At 35.3% G+C, this 25763-nt stretch overlaps 2 protein-coding genes across 2 annotated transcripts in view; both read left to right on the top strand.

The window, feature by feature from the left end:
- Positions 1–25763, top strand: part of LOC134741007 (homeobox protein aristaless-like) — a 509271-nt gene that overhangs the window by 88188 nt on the left and 395320 nt on the right. The gene's annotated exons all lie outside the window — the stretch shown is intronic.
- The window catches only part of LOC134740955 (electroneutral sodium bicarbonate exchanger 1), a 92416-nt gene continuing 76826 nt past the window's right edge, over positions 10174–25763 (top strand). The window contains exon 1 of the mRNA XM_063673627.1: positions 10174–10322. The gene's annotated coding sequence lies outside the window, so the exon portion shown is untranslated. The remainder of the gene's footprint in view (positions 10323–25763) is intronic.

The following is a 25763-nucleotide window of genomic DNA, read 5'->3' as shown; positions in this document are numbered from 1 at the left end:
AAATTTTTCGCTAAATAATTAAACCCGTCTGCATACCAGATCAGATTGTAGGTAAACAACCTTCAAAGCTGAATCGTATCAAATGTAAATTCTCTTTACTCCATCGTACACTGATTTATTAATTCACATTTCATGTATTAAGTGTAAATCAACACCTAAAGCATAATCCAAAGGGCGCAAACCAAAGTCGTACTAAATAATCATAGAATAAGGGGTATAATCCTTAGGCGGACTGACAATGGATCGCCAGGTAGCTAGTAGAATGACAATTTCCGTCTGCCTCGCGCGAGTAATTTCAGTGAGAATCGGAAAATACTCGACTACACTTACCTAGTCGAATTAACACCCACGCTGGCTTAAGATGTGCTATGGATAATATAATAAAAGTACTTAGTCAAAACATACACGTACCTGTATTATTTTTTGAGCATATTTGGACTTATGTACGTAGTAACTCTATAGCATGCAACTCTACAGGTGCTCACATTCACAATCTAAAATAAGAGAAACTATTAATGAAATACCATTTTTTTGTGACGCATATTTGAAAATGTACTAAATACATATTTATTTGTATAAAATAAATAACAAGTGCATCCTATAAGATCTGTTCAGCTCTCAAGGCGCTAATAGTAAAATAATCGAAATATGTTAAAAACTGTAATAGATGTCATATATTAAAGAAAAAGTGACGAAGCCCTCCAGTGGTGAAGGCCGGATTCGAACCGGCGTCTTTAGCTATCGCGGCTAACGCCATGAACCCCTAGGCCACCCCGCCACGGCGGTGCCCGTCCGAATTTCTCGACTATATGCCATCTTAGTAAGACTAGGCGTCTTTGACCAGCTCTAAGGGCAAGCAGTGCGCGCTTGCACCTCCTAAACGAACTCCTTACGGATTTACGTTGTAGCTAGAGAAACTGATTTGTTCCCAAACTTGTTAATCGAAATATGTATTAATTATTTATTTTAATATACTAGCAGCTCTTGGAGCTGATGCGTGTATATCGAAGCACTTTTTATTTTGCACTTTTCAATGTTCTAGAATGTGTATCCAGTCTATTTTTGAAAGCGTTCACTGACGGTGCACTAATAACAGTTTCTGGTAGAGTTCCACACATTTACCACACGAGTTGGCCAGAAGTGTTTCCTAGGGTTGCTAGCACACGGAGGTTTGACAAGTTTTTAAGAGTGTCCTCTCAACCTTACATTCTGGCTTGATATGTCTTTAATATTTGGAACATTGTAGATTGTAGTGTCCAGACAAGATTTTGTATGTCTCAATAAGATAATGTTACAAAGATTACGAAATCAACAGAACCTAAGCAAAAATAAATTCGCGCAGCGTGTCCGTTCGATCGCTACACGTGTCACCGGGCGCAATTTGTGAACGTGTATATATAGTAGGAACCTACGGCCCAATATGTGAACATTCTGTATATAGCGCATGTTGACGTTAAACGTTTGCGATTGTGCGATGCTACAGGAATTCGAATCGATTATAAAGCTTTTATTGTATTTGGAGCTGTGGTATACAATGTGTGGCCTGTAATAGGAGCAAAAAATTAAACTGTAGGCTATACTACTCAAACTGACCAACATTTGAAATAAAACTATGAAAACGGATTATCGTGGTCAACGGGTGACTCACGGGTGTCACCCGTTGACCACGAACGCTGTAAAGAGTTCGAAACGTCGGGATGTATTATAAATTCAATATACGCGATATAATCAGTTTTCATAGTTTTATTTCATGAGTAACTATCGCGGTAACCGAAGACAATATTATGACCAACATTTGTTCAGCGACTTTTAAAAATAATGAAGACTTTAGACTTCGTATTTTTCATACAAAATAAATATTATCTTCAATGTACGCCATTATCATTGTGATTGACGTTGCCTGTCACACCTTAAACATAACAAAGTTCGCAATACATTGCGCCTTGGAAAAAACTTTAAAGTGTATTAAAAATCAAAACACAAGTTATTTTAAAAGTCGCTGAACAAATGTTGGTTGGTATGAGGAGTATAGCCTACAGTTTAATTTTTTGCTCCTATTACAGGCCACACATTGTATACTATATATATGTATACGTGAGCTAAGTATATTATGGCTACTCTCTGGCGGCTACTGCGCCATTATTTATAGCAAAAGTATGTTTATTGATACATCACTTATACCTTTGGGTCTAAAATACGAGACATTGTCTGCGTGGAATGATGATGATTGATAAAAACTATCCTTTGTCCTTCCCTGGGCCTCCTACTATCTCCATACCAATCTATGTTATTTTATCTAAATCAGTCCAGCGATTTAAGCGTGAAGAAGTAAATAACAGACAGCTGGCTTAGACAGACAGACAGAGTTACTTTCGCATTTATAATATTAGTAGGGATAATATACAATTGAATGAGTATTGTAATGTTACATACGGTTTTTATGCGTGGTTGGACAAAATCACTAGGTATGACCAAAATTGTTAACGAGAGCCAAAAAGAAATGATTAGAAAACATTGTCATGATAACTAACTACCATTTTTGCAGTATGGCCTTAAAAAGGCAAGACAGATTACCTACTGTTAAATTTACAATCTTAATATGGAATTTAAATAAAACATGAACCAAAAAGAGTCGCCGTGTGTCACATCTTAAGGCAAAACTCAATTTTCTTGTACCCAAAATTGCCTTTACCTAGCCCAGGGCTTAAGGCAATTTTCTTAACTGGATCATCGTGGCCGGACTGCCTGAGCATGACCGTTTATTAACGGCAACTAGTTTAGGTCTCACCATAGGTTTAGTAAACCTAGTTAACCTTTTGTTCGCTAAAGTTTCAATTGAGTTATGGTGCCCCTAGCACGAAGATCGCTTTTAAATTATAGATATTTAAGTGTTAGAACATTGTCAATGTCAAAGTAACCTTTATAATATTTTTAAGTAAGATTTATGCTTACTGATAGAAAATCTAAAGATTTTTAACAAAATAAATACGAATTATATACCTAATCATTTTTCTAGGGTCCGTGTTTTCAAAAATAAATATTCGCCTTACGGCTCAATAATTACCAAGGTACTTGAGTAGTTTTTAGGTAGTCAGGAGTTTTTTTTAATTTGTTTAATGCATGAAATAAAACTATGAAAACGGATTATATCGCGTATATTGAATTTATAATACATCCCGACGTTTCGAACCCTTTACAGCGTTCGCGGTCAACGGGTGACTGAGGAAAAACTACAAAGTGCAAAAATACCCACATACTAAAAATAATGAACCATCATAGACTAAACTTTAAGGCTGGTTGTACATGCAAAATCGGTTCATAAGGCTAGTTATACAATACAACTATTTTCAAGGAAAGATATATATATATATACGCGATAAAAACTTCAATAAACTATAATATATGATATGATATAATCCGTTTTCATAGTTTTATATTTTATGAGTAACTTTCGCAGTAATATTGTGTACCATCTACGATGTTTGTTGAGTTCACCAAACAAAGTCTCTGGGATATCTAATTAAATAAGTTTAAGACAGAAAATAGCATTTTTATTTGCTCTATGGGTGCTGACAAAGTATTCGAAAACTTAGACGAATAAACTGGAATCCGTAAAAGAAAATGTTGACCAAAGCTTTTTAGAAAATACAATGTATTTTCTTATTAAGATAAATTTAATTATCTTTCAAAGCTGCAAATACAAACTAAGAGTAAATTCGGCTATTCATTTAGATCCCACTTGGAAAACATTACCACAACTATTAAGGGATATACGAGTATGAGATAAAGAGGACAACAAGCTGTACTTATGTTAAACACATAAATTATGTAGCAATGTAAAAAAAAACTGATTATAATTAAAAAAAAATGTGAGTCGATAATCGAGGCCGATTCTAACTGTAAAATCACAATTTCATTTGTTTTATGATATAACCCTGACACGAGCGACTCGCAGTGCAATAAGCGATTGTATCATTATAAATATTAAAATCATAACATAACAAACTCACTTTAAAATCTGAATAACGCTCCTGGAGGTAGCCAAGATGTTTTTTTTATAGTCGAAAATTAAATAATTTATGCAAATAGTCACGTGACTTTTCGAAACATCTGTCATCCCACTGCCATCCCGGTACAATTTTTTTTCGTTTGACATTTGTCCGTACATCGAAAAACCTTTACGTACTTTGTTAGAATGAGTATTAAAAACGCTGCAATATTTTCGTGAGAATCACCCCATGGATCTATCAACCCTACTTGTTGCTGGGTCGTTGCCCCCTGGCACGCTGCCAAGTCGGCTAGGCTCGGTCTGAGAGACGCAACTCGGTCACTCTGTATTTGTCACGGCAAAGGGATTCCTTTTTATCATTTTAATTGTAGAAATAGGGTACTAGGTACAGCCAATCGAAACATACTATTTATGCACTTGTACTGGCTTTTTTTTCCACAGAAATTATAACTTCTCTACCCCAGTTTCGTTCAAAACAGTTTTATTACTTTGATATGATAATTAACAACGTACAGCCTTTTTTGTACCTCCTCGTAAGACCCAGAGCAATTTTTGGGATTGGAACTTTCTTTTATTTCTAAGAGTATTTATTACTCGAATTGAATTTGTACTTGTACAAAGTACGAGTACAAACAGGACAAAATCAGCTTATCCTAATCAACACTGATTATATCGGAGGCGTTTTCTATATATAACTAGAGGACCTTAAGAGGATTTGACTCCCATGTAATTACTCTATGAAAATTAATATGTATGTATGTATGTCGGAGGAATTAGGGGAGACCGAGGTAGGTTAACACAAAGATAAGTTGACACACAGCGTCCATATCTCGCAAACTATACACGCTGAAAGTATGACTTCCAAGAAAGAAATGCTTCATTTTCCATTCTAACTAACTTCATGCATGGTTTAGGCCTCAGATGAGCAGTTGAGGTATTACAGCGGTTAGAGCTAAAATATTGCTAAAAGTAAGTTTCTCGACAATTTTTCAAGGACATATCTTTATCAGCTTTCTTTCCGATATAATGTTTGAAGAATTCTGGCAGTGCTTTTTACTTATCATATATTTGGACTTATCATCGTTATTAAGTGAATTCTATGTTTTATAATCTAAAAGTGCAAAGAAGTGTAAAAATACAGGGGGAGGTATGTTGAAACACCTTGTTGCAACTTACCTCGTCAATTTTTTGTTCAAGATTGGCAGAGGTTGGTCATACCATATTTTAGCACTTTGGTTACCAATTGAAAGCTTATTGAAAAATACGTGTTTTTCATAATGCTTCAGTCACTAACAACCAGTTTACTCAATAAAAATATTGGTTAATGTAGCATTTTTTTATTTATTAAAAGCCGAAAAACTAAAAGACGAAATTGAAAACTAAAATTTTAAATGGAGCTGGCGGTTACCGGTGAAAATGTTTTACTGACCCTAGTTTGCTATATTCTGTTTAAATTAATAAATTATACATGTGTGGCAACTTACCTCAGTACCTGCTTCAAGTTACCTCGGTATTAGGAGAGTTAAAACAGATCGGATTAGTGCAGAAAACAAATGTTTTAAATAGTTCCAAGTGCAATATGGTGTTTCTGTTTTGGGTGGTAAATAGTTATGAAATTTGCTGTCAGATGATACAGACTTTGGAAATCTAGCTTCTAATCTAATACAACAGAGTTATGACCGAAAAGTAAAATTTGTGTAAACTCTCCTTGGTCTCCCCTAATCAATTTTGAGTACATGTTGAATCGTGCGTCAATTATTTCAAAATGTATGAATGGTTAGAATATATAAATAGAAATAATGGTTAGAATCAACTTTATATTAATTTTCGAAGCCAAATTTCGATGATTTTTCCGAAACAATTACTTTTGTGGATAATATCGGAATGTTTATGAATTTTCAGGTCAGTCTACAATGTTTCGACGGAGAACTAAGCTCTGTGCTATACCGACAAAAGCACACATGTATTGTTTACTTTAACATAATGCCATTCAATATTGAGCTTTATAAAAAGTGACATAAAATGCTCTTTTATATCCGCTGGGCTCTGCTTTTGATACTCCAACACTCTTGACCGTCGATGGATCCTATACCTTAGTAATAAGGTTCACAAATTGTCAGTTAACATTGTTAACAATGTGGACGATGTACGTGAGAGCCGTTTCATGATATGCTTAGGAATCTCGATCTGCCCGATTCTACGATCTGCCGCCGACATAGATAAGAAGAATTGGATGTCTGCTTCTTTAAGGTACCGTTCGGATTCAGACTGCACCAGCATTGCTGCTGCAGTATTGCAGCAGACTTTATTTCTAGTAACAGTCGAGACGACGTTTTATTTATTATTATTCACAACGACGGGACTTAATCGCGTAATTTAAGTCCCGTCGTTGTGAATAATAATGAGTAAAAATCGTGAAAGTTTAAACCGACGTTTTATTCGAAATGAAATGTCAATTGCAAACAGTACAGTGTGATCAAATGCCGCAATGGCGATTGTGACATGCGGTTCTTGAACACATCAGCATCAGAGAAGTCTAAAGTCGTCGTCCAAAAATAATAACCTAGATACTAGAAGGCTCGCTCTATAGAAGTAAGGGATTGTAATCAAGTCACAAAAAAGTTAACAAAGGTGACATTGCGATATAAATATTTCTATTCCATTACACACACGCTGACTGATACTGATGTACCTAATAATAACAATTACCCCTGGCATTATTAACATAATATGGCAATAGTGTTAATGTAACATGTTATTACTGTATTTGCATGGCTTATGTCGATATTTGCAAATAAAGACAATTACCGAGTACTGATAAGTAACTACCGTTTCAAATTGATAAGTGTTGCGAACGCAACTTATTGTTGTGGTAAAAAAAATATTCCCAATGCAGTAGCTAAACGCAGCCGTTGGGCTCGTCTAGTATTCGGAAGCTTTTTCTAATGATCCAATAGCAGCGTTCCACATAACATGTATCGCGGCCAATCAGAGGCACCTATATTTAAAACCATTTTGTACTGTTCAAATTATGCAAATTCACTCTTTCATTAGCCTCCATACAATAGCCACCACTTTGAACCTTTAAACCGTTTTTGTCAAAGAACCCATGTAACCAGTACCTTTTTGGAAAATTTTAACAGTTTACTTCAAATTGAAGCCTTTTATTTGAGTCGTCGAGACCTGCATGGCGGCTACAATAAGTCATAGGTATATCTGAAAATATTAGACAAAAATCTGTTTGCAGAGAAATCGACTCATTCTTAAAAGGTTCTATGATTCGTGCCCTCCCTAGTGGGAACATAGATAGTTCAGAGTGCCTACCTAGGTAATATCTACCAACTTTTAGTATGTTGTTGGGTATGGTATTGGGAACCCAAAACTGCCGGCAGAGTAGTAGGCTATCTACTTCAGCGCAATGACGTCACGTTAATTCAGAAGGTCGTTTTGAAATAAGAGCGGTAAGAGCGGCGGCTAGGTTCGCGTGAGTCTTAAATTAAAATCAAATGTCACTTCTTGTGCTACGCGAGAGCTACGCCGTAGCAAATGACCAAAATACAAGTCGCCATCAGATATACAGATATATCGGAGCGGCGAAGGTGCTCACAAATATGTGAACAAGGCGCTCATGTTCAGATATTTTTGAGGACCTCGGCCGCTCCGATATATCTGATGGCGACTGTACATTAAATATATGTTTCTCATAGGTGGGCTGGAAATAAGTTTTTTCTGGTAAATATATTTAATAAGTAAGTACGATATTAGGTATGACGACCTAATTACTGATTGTTTTAAAAGCAAACTGCTTATACTTATAAAAACACTAAGCTGCAAGTTACTAGTACTTTACTACATATTCATTCGTTGGTTTTGTTACCAAATGTGCAAGAATGAACTAATTCATTGATAATCTAATTCATAAAAAAAAAACATTGAGAACTGGACTTGTTGGCTATGTAAAGATCGTTTTTAACATCAAATAACTAACTAACTATTTTAGCTCAGTGATCCAAGAAGAATCTTGGTCTCCGAAACGGGAGCGTGCCACCTGTCCCGATCGCAGCGACCCACCAGACGGTTACCAGACCGTCGTCCCAAGAACCAAATAGCCAAATTTTATTAAATGTAATGATGCTATGGGTCACGCGAAGGATTTTATTCTCCTTTTAATTAGCTAAGTATTTGGCTTTGATATCGGGTAAATTTACTACTTTCGCATCAAAACACACACATAGGTACATACATACTCGTATTCATGTAAAATCCAAAATGTCTTCCGGATTCTGTTTTCCCACGTTACTCAAAAGCGAATTGTCATAAGAGTCCAAGAAAATTAGTTACATAAACCGTTTGTTACAATGCAACACAATAGACATACATTTATTTTAAAATAGCGTAAATTATCTAGAGAGTTCAAATATGATACGCCATTCTGGTTTAAGCAGAATGAAACACCAAATTAAAAAGGGCTTAAGTGCGCGGGTATTGGATGGTTGTTATGTCTTTTTGGTTAGAACATGTTGAGGCCAATGCCCGTCTAGCCAGGATCGACCTGGGTTTATTTTCATTCCTACTTTAAAGTGGGAGGTAAAGTTGCTATTAGGAATTGGAGACCCATTTGTTAAGCAAAGTGGACACAATGAACCCTGTTGGATGTTTGAAAAATAATATATTATATTTACCTATAAAGGAATATATTAAAGTCTATAGTTGGGATGTCCTTTTGATTTAATCTTAAACACCTATTTCCTAAGCCCGAGAGTCGACTGACCCTATTACTAATGGAAATTTGAAACACGTAGGTAATGACATGAAATAAAACCTGGGCGCTTATTCTGATTTTAATAACAGGTTATGAACTTGATATGGATTTGAAATAACGGTTTAATTATGAGTTTTACCTGCAAATACGTTACCTACTTATTTATTCCCACTGCTGCATCCTTCCTTTCCACGTACCTGTCCCAATTACCACTCGTCTCCTACAAGTTTCTGTCAAAAGCGTCGAGATCATCTCACCGTCGCCGTTGAGGTTTGCCGCGACCCCGGTGAAAATTATATTAAACGTGATGTGATGTTGAAATTGTAATCCCAAACCTACAATGAAAAAAAAAGCCTTTACTTTAGATAAATTAGCAAAACCTTTTAAAGGCGGCTTGGTAAGAATTAAGTATTTATTTCCTTCTTCGTCAGTCGGTCAACAAGATACTTAATTAATCTTAGCGTTAAGCCAAAAATTTAATAATACCGTCACACCATTATGAATTCAGCCTACGTTGTATAAAGGTACCAGACCATGCACCTACAAGGCGAAGCATGTAAGACAAAGCGCGGTCTTACACATCTTCACTGAAAGAAATATTTGTATAATGAAATATTTCATTATAGTTTATGCGGATTGAGCCCTAGAACGAGATAAGTATTACAGTATACATAATATTATCTACTGTTCTACTACTGCTAGTAGTCATAAAAGGAATTTTATTTCTGTGCCACTTCGTACCATGCCACAGTGACAATAAATTATGAAATCTGTAGTGAAATTCATGTTGACTGTCATTGTCACCCTGACAAAGTACGAAGAGGCATAAAAATCTAACTCCTTAACCGTACTTCGTATCAGAAATTATTGTCATTTGTGGCAGTGTTATTTGTCATAACATTAATTCCACAGATAGATGCGTCTGACAATGTAAATGGAACTTTTCATGTGTCTATTATATGCGATAAGGCGAATGTAATTTTCAGGGATATAACAGTCATTCCTACTCAAATAAGCATAAAACCCACTAATATGTCGAATGAACTTTCCACACAAAAATCACTTTTATATCGTTTGTGTTACAGCCTTTTAAAGTGCTTTGTATTGAACTCGACAGCTTTCCAGCTGTAAACATTGCGTTGAATTTTGTATGGAAATCGGATAGAATGAAGACATAGCTGTGAGTGTGCGTTGAGGCAAGGCGGGGTTATAGCGCATGCGTCCTAGCTCTAACAAATAAGGGATGGTATTCGACCGGGTGTTCGCCTGAGCACAACCAGTGTAATTGAGATCTCTTCCTATACCAAGTTGTCACTGGTCTCCAGGTCTCAAGTAACTGGTTCTCTGGAATCAAATTGCTTGTATGTGGTTATAGGAATGTACAGACAGCTCCAGAAGCCAGATCAACTCGCTGCTTCCACCGCGGTACTCATATCTCGTGTTTTTGAACGAATGTGTTTGAACATTGTTTTATAAGTGAAATATACAAATAAACAAGTTTAGTGAGGTGCAGTTAATTTCTGTTTGAGGACACGGAGATGTGCTGAGTTGGTAAGTCTTGATTTTAGAATTAAATGTGAGTTTAAAAATATATATCTCGGTTTTATTTTTATTAGTCATTGTTATGCCGGTTAAATACGTTAAGTATTTTTGATGTGCCTTTGTAAAACGTTTGAACATGTATTTTAAGTTAGCTCGTAAGAGTAATAAATTGTTATTTTCATTTTCATATATCCGTCACATAAAAGTTACTTACAATAAACATTATTTGAAAATTTTTATATTGAAAATTTAAGATTTATTTAATAACTTTCTAGTCATCCGCAGCAGCTGTCATTGAGCCGCCGATCTGATTTAAAATTGTGCAATATTCAACATGATCCTATTTTTAATCAACTTAAAAGTTTATGTCTAATAACTCCATGACTCCAGTTTTTAGCTATAAAATATAGTTAGGTATATAAAGGATGACTCAGGTTAGACCGGGCCGTGACCGGGCCGGAGCTACCAGCGCTTACTTTTCTATGACATGACAGGTGATCACGTGATGCTTTCCATAGAAAACGAAGCGCCGGAAGCTCCGGCCCGGTCACGGCCCGGTCTAACGTGAGTCATCCTTAAGCTAGTAAATGCAATTTTAGAATTAATTTTTACTTTCGTACCATACGGCTTTGTTTCTCAATCTGTTGGTTAGAATCCCGTTGGGCATCTCATTCCTTGTTTTGCTTAGATAGCTACTCTAATTTTAAAATATAACGGTTAAACTCATCGTTACCGCTAGGTTACCTAGTTTGGGACGGGTCTTGCAAAACGGTTAAAACTGTTAAAAGGTGTGTTTTATGTGTCAGTATGACTCGTCGTAATTTAAATTGAATTATTTATTATGCGAGATGTCATTCACAGTTTAATATTTATGTCATACTGTGTATATTTGTGTTACTGGTAGCGGTAAGAGGTTTTAGCGAGAGTACGATATAATTAGAGGTAATTGATATATTTACCAGCCTCTTATCGATGAAGGAAAACATCGTGAGGAAAACGGACTAATTCCTATAAGGCCTAGTTCCCTCCCTGGGTTGGAAGGTCAGATGACAGTCGCTTTCGTAAAACCTAAAGTGTCTTGGGATTATTTTCTAAGCGGCCCCGCTCCGACGACCCGTCGCAAAAAGCCTAATAACATTATTGTTATTTAATGATATTTGGTATTGATTACCTACTTCAGTTTTAGTTCGTTATTTCAAGGTATATCTATATTCATTGTCGCTTATTACCGGCTGAAACAGATTTCAGCCCTACATGGTGAAGCTAAAGCGTGCATGAATTAAACGAGATAATTAATTATCATCCTATGCGCGATATAATGCGGTAGAAATGCATTTATACCGACATTTTGATAAACGTTTTTGGTGGGTTAGTATTAAAGATGCCCCGAATAGTGGTTCCGGCCAAATACCGAATATTCTTTGTATTTCCGAATATTTTTCGTAAAAAGGGTCTTCGTATTTAACAAATTTCCAAGAATACATGAAATAAAACTATGAAAACGGATTATATTGCGTATATTGAATTTATAATACATCCCGACGTTTCGAACCCTTTACAGCGTTCGTGGTCAACGGGTGACTGAGGAAAAACTCCGTTTTCATAGTTTTATTTCATGAGTAACTATCGCGGTAACCGAAGACAATATTATTTCCAAGAATACATTTTAAATATTAAATATACCTAGTTTTTGGTTATTTTTATTGTGTAATTTTTCTTTTTAGGTAGACGCAACAGATATTCGGCCGAATACCGAATAGTTGGCGAATATTCGTGGCCTCTCTAGTTAGAGCGAGATACACGAAAACTGATGTATTGACTAATGACAGATTACTTTTCTATACCTTAAATAGGTCTCCAGGACGGCACAAATATTATAATTTTTTAAGGTTGTTTGAAAATAAACTGAAGCGTGGTAAATTACAGGTGCGCAATAGATATCTAACGAAAGCTCAATACTGCTTTTTTGGAAACACAGAGGCGACTTTCGCTGTTGTGCCTACAAAAAAATCAATATTCTACAACTATGATTGTTTCGAACTCCTTTACGATTAACTAGCTTTTGCCCGCGGCTACGCCCGTGTGATTTAAGAATCTATGTCGTTTTGTCTAATGTATAGGTTGCGGGGGAGGCAGGGTAAGGAGATCTACGAAAATATGTTTTTATAACGACTTACAAAAGATGATTTGATGATGGTTCCGTAGCCAAAATGGCAAAAACGGAATCCTTATAATTTCGTCATGTCCGTCTTGTGTGTCCGTATGTCACAGGCATTTTACTCGTAAACCACGAATATTGATGAAATTTGTACAGCAGGTAGCTCACCGAACGAAGACATATTAACTACCTAATAGGGGAAATAATTCGTGTATGGCCGAAATTTGGTATAGTTATAGGTAAAGATGCCTAATACAACATACTAAAAGTACTGGCTCGGGATCAATCGCCGCCTCGCAGGTGTGACACGTTACCGTCGTCCTTTTCGGGACCACTTTGCCTTGCAGTGCGGGCAAGTATGCTATGGAGTTACAAAAACTTTTTTTCACCTATATAATTGTTATTACCAAATACTAATTGTCATGTGTCTTAGTTTAAGTTAATTTAATATATTTAAGCCTTCAGTTAACTTACTGTTCACTCTTATGGTGTATTTGCCACAATACGGATAATATTTTCCTTTATCAAACGAATAATTGAGGAACGTACGTAGGTAGAATATATATATATATATATACTTCCGATTTTTTGCAGCACCTTGAATGTACTCATTACGGATGCAGGTAGTTTCCCGATGACTTACTCCTCCCGCTCCGTCCGTCCTGCCGCCACAGAATAAGTATATTAGCATACAGAACGGCCACGCACCGCCCCGCCCCGATGCGAATTACTTCGCCCCGCGACAGCAGATTGACGACCGTTCGCCGACCGCTCAGAAGCAACTTACTCACACAATGACGCATGACGCGTGTACAGACGTGCCGTTCACACATAGAAACGCAAATGATTTTTGATGTATGGCGTGTCCGCCCTGTGCAGCCGAGCCGCCTGCACTCGCCTAGGTACCGATTGACGACGATCGAGATGGCACCAAATACAAATTTAAAATTATATTAGGATAACGCGGGTCTCGTAACATACCTAAAAACCGGCCAAGTGCGAGTCGGACTCGCGCACTAAGGGTTCCGATACCATTACGCAAAAAACGCAAACGCTGTCTATATAGCTATCACGGTTCACGAGATGCAGCTTGGTGCATGACAGACGAACAGACAGACAGCGTAGTCTTAGTAATAGGGTCCCGTTATTACCCTTTGGGTACGGAACCCTAAAAAGCAAAAATGGAACCCTTATAGGATCACGTGTGCCTGCCTGTCAGTCCGTCTGTTACTAGTACAACCGATTTGCTCCGAAACTACTTACTGGACCGTTTGAATTGCAGTTAGGCACAAATACGAGTACTTTCAAGAATTTTCATGACCACATTATTAAATGTCAATATCGATGCCATTTTCGTAATTGACGTCCCAAAAAACCATAAAAACGACACCCATATTGATACTTAGACATTTCAACCCCATTGCACCCCAACAGGAGACATGGTTTTTCACGTCCACCACGTTGGAATTTAAAATCGTTGTTGTTTTCGTAATCAGCGACCCGATAAACCATAGAAACAGTTCCCATGTTGATTTTCAGACTTTGTCACCACATTTCCCCCTTTTAGGGGTTGATTTTCCAATAAACCTGAAACACATGTTTATTCGTTTATCGTTAGGAATACTCTTGTGAAGTTTCGAATAAAATAGTCTAACTAATCTTGTATCCCCATACAAACTTTGGACCCCCATTTCACCCCCATGAATTTTGAAAAATCCTTTCTTAATGCAACCTTATAAGAAACCTACGTGCCAAATTTGGAAACTCTAGAACCAGCGGTTTGGGCTGTGTGATGATATGTCAGTCAGTCTCTTCTTTTATATATTTATCAAGATGTATATTTTATATTGTTTTATGATTTTTATATCAATGTCACTCAGAAATAAATGGCGAAACGTTGAGTGCGTGTTTTCATTCGGGCTACATTTCATGTACCTAATTTCCTTCAATGATTGAGCTTCCGCCCCTGGTGCTGTTATAATTTCTAAGTAGTGTATAAAATGAGTCTTTTTTACCAATTCATACAAATACAAATGAATTTATTTCATAACTTTTTAGGGTTCCGTACCTCAAAAGGAAAAAACGGAACCCTTATAGGATCACTCGTGCGTCTGTCTGTCTGTCTGTCCGTCTGTCACAGCCTATTTTCTCCGAAATTACTGGACCAATTAAGTTGAAATTTGGTACACATATGTAAGTTTATGACCCAAAGATGAAAATGTAACGTAAACAAATTAATTTTAAACACGGGGGCCACTTTTGGGGGGTAAATGAGAAAATTAAAAAATAAAGTTTGTCAAACTATATCGTGTTACATATCAAATGAAAAAGCTCATTGTGAGAATCTCAAATATATTTTTTTTATAATTTTAAGATAAATAGTTTAGAAGTTATTCAAGAAAATAGGCAAAACTTACCATCCCCCCCCCCCTCTTTATCTCCAAAAATTTTGAAAAAAATACACAAAATAGATCTTTACCTACAGATCACCGAAAAACCTATTAGAACTGTGCAGTCAAGCATGAGTCGGACTTAGTTACTTAGTTTTTGATCCGACCCCTACGGGTTTTTTAAATGAAAAAAAAAATGAAAATGAAAAATGAAAAATGAAATTCACATAAAAAATACATTGTTTAAATTGTGTAATGTACGGAACCCTTGGAACGCGAGTCCGACTCGCACTTGGCCGGTTTTTCAGCTGTTCTCATTAGGTTCTGTATTCATGACATAATTTTAGATAAGCATGACCATAATGGTTTAGTAGGGTGCATTACAGTTGTTATAATTACTTTTCATATATTATAGTTTGGTATATCGTTACTTTGAATAGCGTATAAATGGCATACTACCGTAATACCTAATTAACGGTACACATAATGTAATTATTGGTATAATGGTCATAAGGCATATTTAAACTTTGTCTAATATATATTGCCATAATTATTACATACTCTAAAGCATATTATTTGTTATAACAAGTGATATCACATAATTATTTGTGTGGCATAATAGTTGCATGATATAAATTCGTTAGGTTAGGTTGAAACTGCGAGTCCGCACAAACGAATAACTACCTAGCAAACGGAGGGTTAGATTAGGTTAGAACTTTGACCCCCGTAGAATGAAATACCTAGGAAAAAAAGTGGTTTAGGTTAGGTTTGAACTCCGGCACCCACAGAATCGAAATCCGTGAATAATTTGGTTAGCTATGGTTAGAACTGAAACCTCCCTAGAATAAAATACCTAGCAAAAGAAGTGGGATAGCATAAAGCACATAACTAGAAATTCAAAATTTTATTTAAGTATAAAAAAATGCAGCATGCACAAAACAATAAATAAAATAAAAAAAATAATGAACACATTTCTTAGTTTGTTCTGAGATAAAGATTGGATTCAATTGCTCTTAAGAACTCTGCTTCGGTATATTCTTTTTCGTCAGGCGTGTTTACACTAGGATAATTTGTATTTAATTGTAGGGCCTGCGTACTAGTTATAAATAGTATGTAAAATTTTACGTTATTCTTAAATATAATATGCTGAAAATGGTTATACAATATATGTATTTACAATTGATTAAATTATATTAAGTATTACGTTATATGAAAATATAATATAACAAATGTCATTATAAAACATGTCCATATACTATTTAAAAATTATATTACAATAGGCCTTATATCAATGATAGTTTAGATGAAATCACAATATAACAAAAGAAACGTATAATAAAAATTACATTAGTATATCAAATGGCGTTATAACAAATGTATGTTATTATATATATATTTATATTAAACATTACACACCCGGTTTAGTACCTAGTAGTTTATATTTATTTGGTAGGGTAGGTCTATAATTGATATATATCTGATTGATTATTTGTAACTAAAATATTTTTTTATTATCTCGAGAATGTACTGTAACTACCGCTAACAGACTGAAACTGACTAAATAATGTAATTTACATGTGTGTACAGTGTTATCTAAAGACGTTCGAGTCAAAGAATCAAAGAGTGGGACGACTAATAAGTTATTATCTTGGGCTGAATAGAAAAATAATTGACAAAAATACCAACCTCATCCCTACTAGTATTATAAATGCGAAAGTAGCTGTCTGCCTGTAAGTTACCTCTTGACGCTTACACCACTGTACCCATTAAGAGTAGGCCTAAGAATGACAGGGAAATGATAAAATTAGCATCCTGTAACATCGGATGTCTTTTACAACTTACTTCAATATCCGGACGCAATCAATCTTTTAAACCGATCAAAGGGCTATTCCTGACTCCTTGCAAAACAGAGTGCGGTCGGGAAAATTGTACTGGTTTGCGGAAAACAGGATAAGCTTAATCTCCTGTAGGAGTTTCAAAATTACTAGTAGTTAGGAGGAAGGGAGGATGGATAAGTAAATACAAGCTATTTTTATGTAAAAATTATATTTTGTATGCGTCTTTTTTTAAGAGCAAACTGCAAATCATTACTTAATAGATCTATTATTTTTTTGCTGATATACATTTACACAAGTTCTTAATACATAATATTTAGTTTAAAACTGGTTCTTTCTGATGAAACTGTTTCATAAAACCAATAATAAATCCAAGATGGGACACGTCTACACCAGTACAGCGGACAAGGCTCTGGCCCCAAAAAGGGAAAGCCGTTAGTTGCTTCCAGAAAAGTTTAAAACTGCCAAACCATAATGCAAGGTCAAGGAAGAAAAGGTTCAAGGATACGGCCCTTTGCTTGAGAGGCGAGGGAATAATAGTGGTTATCCTCGACGGGATTATACGATAAAGAAGTCAAGTTTAGAGTTAGAGGCGGAAATTACTTTAGTTTGGAGTTAGGTTTTTGATGGGATATTTCCTTGCAAACTGTCTTTGGAGTTTGTGTTGCTGCTTAATGTTTTTAATTATTTTCATCAAAATCTTAGCTTAATTAAAATTATTCAAAAAAAATTGTAATAGATGTCATATATTAAAGAAAAAGTGACGAAGCCCTCCAGTGGTGAAGGCCGGATTCGAACCGGCGTCTTTAGCTATCGCGGCTAACGCCATGAACCCCTAGGCCACCCCGCCACGGCGGTGCCCGTCCGAATTTCTCGACTATATGCCATCTTAGTAAAATTATTCAATTAATAATTCAAATATATGTTTGTTGGGCCTTTTGTATGTAAATATTCTGACTAAAACCATTTTGATGTGACAAAACTATGCAATTTTTCATCAAAAAAGCCAATCTAATAAATTATTCTTATCGCTATTGCTATCTTGCCAGAATTCCCGAAGCATGAAATATGGAAAGTCACCATCTTATTGAATTTATTTTCTCTTTGTGTCTGTGTCAACAATAAATACATCATGCACTTGAGTCTGCTGAAGCCGAAGAAATTCTCCGAAGCCTTCTATAGAGCTGATCTCCGGCAACCGTATAAATAACCCTGTCATGTTGAGTTACATAAATGAAGGACTTTTCTACCGTGTTTATTTAAAGGGAAATCATTTTCTTTTAATATCTGCGAAGTGATATTTTTGAAATTGAATATTATTGTTATAGTTTGGCAACAGTCGTCAGTGGAGCTTAGGCACAGTAAAACATACTTATTAAATATTTGGATTTGTATTTTTAGGGTTCCGTACCTCAAAAGGAAAAAACGGAACCCTTATAGGATCATTCGTGCGTCTGTCTGTATGTCTGTCCGTCTGCCACAGCCTATTTTCTCTGAAACTACTGGACCAATTGAAATTGAAATTTGGTACACATATGTAAGTTTGTGACCCAAAGACGGACATGTAACGTAAACAAATGAATTTTAAACATGGGGGCCACTTTTAGGGGGTAAATGAGAAAATTTAAAAATAAAGTTTTTTAAACTATATCGTGTTATATATCAAATGAAAGAGCTAATTGTGAGAATCTCAAATATATTTTAAATTACTGGGTCTAAAATTTTGAAAAAAAAATACACAAAATAGATCTTTACCTATAGAGTACAGGAAAACCTATTATAAATTGCAGTCAAGCGTGAGTCGGACTTAATTACTTAGTTTTTGATCCGACCCCTACGGGTTTTTAAAGGCAATTTTCACTCACGTTTCACATAAAAAATACATTGTTTAAATTGTGTAATGTACGGAACTCTTGGAACGTGAGTCCGACTCGCACTTGGCCGGTTTTTTAAGTAGCCATGCAAACTTCTATATAGATCTATATAAATTATAATCTAAAATAGATACTAAAGAAAAAGTGAACAAACCCTCCAGTGGCGGAGGCCGGATTCCTTTACACGGCTAACACCCTAGAGCTCTAGGTTACCCCATGCACGGTGGTCCCAATATCTCGAGTATATGCAATCTTAGAAAGACTACGGTCTTTGATCAACTCTAAAGACGAGCAGTACGTGCTTGCACCTCTGTTAATTACCAGTCCTATAGGGGAACTTGTTTGCCTAAAAACCTAAAATACAGCATAGGTATTTGAGTAAGTTAGGTGACAATGCAGTATTTGTATCGAGCTCGGGAGATAGAAGATATGTTATAATAATAGTTTAAACTCATTTGCAATAGTCTCTTTATAGATGCGTTTTGCCAATTGAAATCAGAAATTCCCGGAGAAGAATTTATTTCTACTGTATACCGGATATACTTTTAGTAGCCTAAAACCAATTACGCAATCGTCTCTGTGTAGACGTCGACTCTGCGAATATAAGAAGAGGTACCGGCAACCGGGGTGAATAGGGGCAAAACTTAAAATAGGATTTACCTAATGATTTCTTAAAAGATACCCTCACAAACTGTAACGTACGAAATCTATTATTATTTTCAATCGAATGATATAATGTGTGTGGATATTTTTTAAGAAATTATCAGATAAATCAAATTTTAAGTTTTGTCCCTATTCACCCCAGCCATTCCTATTCACCCCGGTTAACGGTACATGTTTTTTGCCCCTTAGATTGCTTATAACTTATAGAATTTCTCCCGTTTTCAATCTACAGCGTCTAGATATTTTAAGTTATCTGAAATTACAATTAAGTTCTAATTTTAGGGACAATTTGTTCCAATCACGAAAATATAATATCTTACTTAAGTGCCAAGTCAGACGAAGTATCTTTGAAAGACAAAATGAAGTTTTATTGCAGATGTTCCATTTTGTTACGGCTCGCTGTTTTTAAGATAAGCAAACTTTATATAAAGTTTGATAATAATAGCCTACTGTAATGTAAAAAGAAAAAAAGCATTGATTGATATATGGAAAATTTGTTAATGTGAATCACTACATAGTATAAAACAAAGTCGCTTCCTGCTGTCTGTCTGTCCCTATGTATGCTTAGATCTTTAAAACTACGCAACGGATTTTGATACGGTTTTTTTTAATAGATAGAGTGATTCAAGAGGAAGGTTTATATGTATAATACATCAGCATTGCACTCGTGCGAAGCCGGGGCGGGTTGCTAGTTTTCCATATATCAATAAATGCTTTTTCTGTTAGATATTATGTTTTTTAATTATTTCAAAATTTTGTATATTAATAAGGTAGTGTTCCCTGTGTTCCTCTTCTATATAATTTAATGACTATTTAAAATTGTTTTCGATCACCGCGATAGTTAGGTTAGGTTAGGTATTCATGAAAAGCGAGTCCCACATACCACCCCATCCCCCGGGGGTGAGATACCTAAATGTAATTACCCCTGCGTCAAAAAAAAAGGTATTCATGAAAAAAAATACTATTTTAACGAATTGTATCGCGTCCTTGTCAAAATTACAATGTGCAAAACTACCCACATACAAAAATAAAACACTTAAATTAGGTGTACATCAAGATACGTCCTAATATTTTCTACGCTATTTTCAAAAGTATCTAAGTCTTATTACGTTCAACCCGAATGTAATTAACAAGCTAAAACAAAATCCCTGAGGGCGCCTAAGCAGGTTATATGAACGAAACGTAATTTTATCAACCCTGACGCAATCCTATCACAAATCATGACTTTATTTGTAAATATACCTACCTCCAGAGACATAAAATTCACACCTTCGCGTAAGGGGTCGTAATAAAATAAATGAAAATGTAAATCATTAGCAATGCAAAGAAATATAAAACAGAATAAGTTATTTCTGATCTGAGCATTACACTTTTCCAAAAAACGGTGACTCAGGAACTAATTAAGAAATTAATAGGTATACTTAGATCAATAATAATAAAATCTGCGTAGGGTCATCGCGCTAGTTTTCGTCCACTTGACGAAATTTGAATATAAACCCTCATTGCTACACTTTGGACTGATTACAATCCTTAATGTCTAAACAATATATCTATCTACATATAAATGATATTTAGCAAGTAGCAAACTAAAAATGAAATGTATTATTTGGTAATACGTCAAGTGGACGAAAACTAGAGCATGGACGGAAACTAGCGCAATGACCCTAATTGAAAATCCCAAAAAAGCATCAAAATATCAGTTTTCTCGATCTCAGTCTTAACTTTACAGGAGATTTGAAAAATATCACATTTTCATCGAAATGATTGAAAAAGTCTTAAGTACTTAACTGAGTTAACTGTATATCCAAAAAATAATAATAAGCACGCCTCGCCCTGTTAAATCCTTCAGAGAATAGTCACGCACGTAAGAGCTGAAAATGAATAATTTATATGGAAATTACAGATGTTTCTTCAAAATTGATTACAATAGGTAGGTACTCTTGAGTAAATACGGCTTGACGCTTTACTAGATATAGAATACAATACAATACAATACTCTTTACTGCACACCTTACATAGTTTACAATTAAGTTACAGAAACATAAACAAAGACAATTGAATAGAGGTACCTAACAACAGGCTGTCTTATCGCTTAAGAGCGATCTCTTCCAGACAACCTTTGGGTGTCGGAGACAATAGAATAAGAATCTTCTTCTTTCTCTTTGCCCTATTCCCATTATTTGGGGTCGGCTCTCCTCGTTCTCATGCGCCAGGACCGTCTGTCCTGAGTTGTCCTTGGGGTAAGTTGGGCTCGTTCCAAGTCGCGGGTCACAGTAGACCACCACGTGGCTTTAGGTCTTCCTTGTACAGACAATAGAATAAGAATATACGGTAGGTGGCGCAAAGAAAAAATATGAAAAGTCGAATTGAATATAACCAAACAATACAAAACATTAATATAGATAAACATACTTAACACACTTTACATGAGTTTATTGACTTTCTACTCCCATGTATAATAAACACCTTCCCTAAAAATGTAATGTATGATCTCATTAACATTGTTGAAAACCACGGCAGATCTATGCCAAGACTAAAAAAATACTACCTAAGTCTAGAGTAATGTATAAAACACATGCAGAGATTTGATGTGTATAGCTTAATTATATCAAAGATAGATATAACTCCGTAATAGATGGATACAGTCTAAGGAAAAAACGTGCCTCGAAAATAACAAAAATTTGATTCTCGATCAGAGGGCGCCACTAGTTTTGGCCTACACTCGTATAGAGGGCGTTGACGGTTTCGTTTGTTATTTATAATTTTAACGCATATCAGTGAAAGAACATGGGTCAAAATCATAAAAATAATAAATGCAAATTAAAAAAATCATTTATCCATATTTAAATACATTTTATCGTATTTTTATAAATATTTATTTTTAGTTTTAAAGTGTGTCGACAGATGGCAGTGAATTTACTGGGGTTACAAAATTTACTATGACAGTACCGCTCTAGTATAAGTTACTCTATGATTATATATATATATATATATATATAATAGTATAATAATTATATACCTAATAGTATTAAGCAAACGCGGATCGGACCGCGCGATCTCGCCAACTATTACATAAACCATAGAGGTTTACAATAGTGGCATGCTGGCAAAAGTTGTATGAATATTTAAAGTGAATACATAAATTTAATATATATATATATATATATATATATATATATATATATATATATATATATAGGGCAATCACACGTATTAGTTAAGTAAAGGAGGTTAACCTGCTGGTAACCCTATGATTTCTTTCAGCAAAAAGATAGTCAACATCAAAAGTACCGGAATTGGAAAATCTTGGTCGCTAATATAACATGTATAGCAGCCTAGATTTCGAAGCCACTGCCTACCATTTATACTAATAAAATTCCAAACTGTAGGTTAATTTTAAAATAAAGGTACCAGCACTAATAACGGTGAATGATTTTAGTCGTTGCTAATAAAGTTGTTTGTGGTAGAACACAAATCTCTCCAATAGCTAGCCTGATATTTCAAAATCAACTTTATTCTTTTCAGCTAAAGGCATATTTTGATGAACCTAGAGCAAATAGTAAACAGTGACATTTTTGATGAGAAATTTATGTTTTTAAAATGCCTTTGGGTCTTACATCCCTGTAAATAATTAAGTGAACGTAGCAAAATTTAAGTGATTCTAAAAACTGTAATAGATGTCATATATTAAAGAAAAAGTGACGAAAGCCCTCCAGTGGTGAAGGCCGGATTCGAACCGGCGTCTTTAGCTATCGTGGCTAACGCCATGAACCCCTAGGCCACCCCGCCTTAAGTGATTCTGTCAAGAAATTTATAAAGCTTAAAAACAGTAATTTCTCACCTGACCACAACAGGGGCACCTGAGATAAATCTTGCTTGAGTAACATCATGTCATAATTTTATAAAGCTTTGCTACAAATTGGACATTAATCACGACACGAGGTTACGCAACTGTAAATTAATGGCAGTGGTTTCATTCGTGGTGGAAATTTCATTTAGGTAGGGACACAAGTTATTAACTTAGTGCTATAGGCATATCTCAAGTTTTACAATGTTCTCCACTGCAGGGTTGTCTACGAAATAAAGAGGTACAATTCAGTTGAATTTATTTTATTAATTACATTAACAGTTTATTTGGTTTTCTAAAATAAATATTGAAAACCTGATTCTTTTAAATGGACATTCTTGGGCTCATTCTACTCAAAATCGACATCCATCCTACCATTTAAAAAAAATGTCCCAAAATGTCCATTCCATTACGTCACGTTTTAGTGTGAATTTTTTTTTTCATTTGTATGTCATTTTTTTATCATTAGGATTGAATATGCTAGTGATTCTGAGTTGAAAAAACCCAAAAACACCAGGATCTGTGAGAAAACGCCCATTTACATAATACCTTGTACGAGTTCTTGTGAAATTCGCGTGTAGCTTTTATAGGTACAGTCAGAATCAATAGTACAAAACAACGCGCCAAATTTATCTGCCACCCTCGAATACTTTTCCCTTGATTATTGGCGCAGTGTAAATGTCAAGTTTTAGTTTCCGATTAAGGCCACAAGATGGCAGAACCTACAACGCACAAAGAAGCGTGCGTGCACTATAGGGGCAGCACCTGCCCTCCAACGTGCACGGTCCCTATATCTATTTTAGATATATCTCGACAATTTATAAGTATCTATTCAGCAAATATACATAATAGACAAGAATCGAATTATATCTTATATATAAAATAAATTAAATAAATAAATAAATATTTCCATATAATATTTATTTATTTATTTATTTATATTATTATAGCACATTGTTACACAGATTGACTAAGTCCCACGGTTAGCCTAAGGAGGCTTGTGTTATGGGTACTCAGGCAACGATATATATAATATATAAATACTTAAATACATAGAAAACACCCATGACTCAGGAACAAATATCTGTGCTCATCACACAAATAAATGCCCTTACCGGGATTCGAACCCAGGACCATCGGCTTCACAGGCAGGGTCACTACCCACTAGGCCAAACCGGTCGTCATATGACTCTACCAAAAAGAAGTAAAAATAAGTCTTCCATTTTTTTTGTTACCCACCACTTTTGTGTATATTTTCTCTCAAAAATAAAAATATTACTGGTTATATTAAATAAAAATAAACGCAAATTCGAAAAACTGTCTTTTTAAGCGTTTGGGCACCCCTAGTGTTAAATTATAATTTGCTAGACATACATTGTTAATTATGATGCTATTAGCACATGTGAGACGCAAGAAGGCTTTTTTACCCTTTTAAGTCTAAAAATGGAGAAAACCTTGTATGCGAGATCATTATGTATGTTAGAAGTATCCTCCAGGCATTTCTCGGTCTCAAAGCAGGTGTGCCTCGAGGGTATAACCCTTATGTAAAAAAGTCGGTAATATGGGTTTATTAATGAATTTTGGAGGAATAAATAGTTACTCTCTTAGTTACGTACTTAGAGTCGCCTAGACGGCCTACCGCATAATTAGAGTGACAGAGAAAGATGCCCGTAATTTGCGAACTTCGGTGTTCGCGGTAGACCCTCTGATATCTGCTAACCACAAAAATTGGCAACCGGGTTAATTTTTGTGAAAGCGACTGCAAGGTTATAGCTTGTAGGTATACCTGACATTAACTCTCCTCCAGGCATAAACCGTTTGCACAAAATGGGTACTTATATCCTAGCTAAGTTATATCATAGAGTAACTTATACTAGAGCGGGACTGTCATAGTAAATTTTGTAACCCCAGTAAATTCACTGCCATCTGTCGACACACTTTAAAACTAAAAATAAATATTTATAAAAATACGATAAAATGTATTTAAATATGGATAAATGATTTTTTTATTTGCATTAATTATTTTTATATGATTTTGACCCATGTTCTTTCACTGATATGCGTTAAAATTATAAATAACAAACGAAACAGTCAACGCCCTCTATACGAGTGTAGGCCAAAACCAGTGGCGCCATCTGATCGAGAATCAAATTTTCGTGATTTTCGAGACACATTTTTTCCTTAGACTGTATCCATCTATTACGGAGTTATATCTATCTTTGATTATATAAAATAAAGCCACAGACTTTTATTTGCCTCATAACGACACAGGCGACACAGCTTATATGAATCCACCGTCTAGACGACACTTCGTAAACAGAAAGCTATTCGACACACAAAATTGAACGTACGAGACAAAAACAATTTGAACGGAATTTACAGGACTCGTACATATGTTACATAAAAAAATGGCACGTTTTAGGAGCAGCGGCTGGTGGATAAAAGTTTACTTTAGCGGTTAACTTAGACTAATTTATTTTGTATTAAGGGTCCCCGCCAAGCTCGGTTCTCCATACATACGCAGTTCCGCTCTCATTTTAAAACGACTAGCTAGATTGCTCTGAAACTTTGTGCTTACAAGGATAGGATAAGGATAAGGTATATCTATGTCTATGTCTGTATGTAATTAGTTTATGTAGCTTCAGATACGCAGAAGTCGCTACAAATTAACAAGCGTTACCAA

Source organism: Cydia strobilella, chromosome 4 (genome assembly GCF_947568885.1).
Source record: "Cydia strobilella chromosome 4, ilCydStro3.1, whole genome shotgun sequence".
NCBI lineage: Eukaryota > Metazoa > Arthropoda > Insecta > Lepidoptera > Tortricidae > Cydia > Cydia strobilella.
This window is presented reverse-complemented; position numbering and strand designations above follow the sequence as displayed.